A 932-nucleotide genomic window follows, 5' to 3' on the forward strand; every position below is an offset into this window, starting at 1 on the left:
CCTCTTCCTCCTATTCTGGTCTACAACAAAATGGCCGCCACACATTCAGAACTGAGGATACTTCTCGCATGGCAGACGTTTGCCCTCTAGTGGTGACTCCAAACTGGATCTATGAAGAAGAATAATGACCATAGAGGGGACAGACGGCTTCCCAGGACAGAGGGGGGTCCCCATGTACCCAGCCTGAGCTGGAATCATATTTGTATTATAACTAGTATGATATGTTTACCGTATGTCTTTATCTTCCTTATTGTATAACGCAAGATAGCTCCGTCATTGTTACAGATTCCAAATTTAGTATCGTGTACAGAGGCGCAAGGAGGATGGAGTCATCCAAATCCATCCTGGACACAATGGCGCTCACACCAATACTTCCAGATCAGAGTTAGCTCTGGACACGCTCCATGGCCCTCAGTGCTCTACTGGTGTGAACGAAACCCAGATCTGCAAAGCAAGAGGATGAACTACTTAGCTATGGTGCTGCCCCGTGTCCGTGGCCTGGACAGATGTCAGAGGAGCCAATGTGATATTTCTGGGCCAGCTGAGATCACTGGAATACCCTCCATCTTGATCCAAAGATAAGGAAGGTGTTTCAGAGGAGGAAAAGCATAGATCAGGTGGTTCTGGTTCTGTCTCAATGTTTTTATTGAAATTTCACAAGTAACACACAATGTAAAGATATTGGTTCACATTACATCAGTCCAACAGGTATTCGGGACAAACATGAAATCATAGCAGATGTAACCTTATATTATAGGTTCAAACCCTCCAGGAGTCAGAAGACTACACATTCTACCCCTCTTATCCCAACTATCAGCCTATAAGGCAATTGCGGAGATGGAAGGTCTGCGCTCCAGATTATTGTTCCAATTAGTAACAGTAAGCAGCGAGCGGGGTAGAGGCCCCGAGTAACGTATAGATGGGATAAAAAA

Source organism: Nanorana parkeri, unplaced genomic scaffold (assembly GCF_000935625.1).
Source record: "Nanorana parkeri isolate BGI_ZX_2015 unplaced genomic scaffold, ASM93562v1 scaffold1426, whole genome shotgun sequence".
Lineage (NCBI taxonomy): Eukaryota > Metazoa > Chordata > Amphibia > Anura > Dicroglossidae > Nanorana > Nanorana parkeri.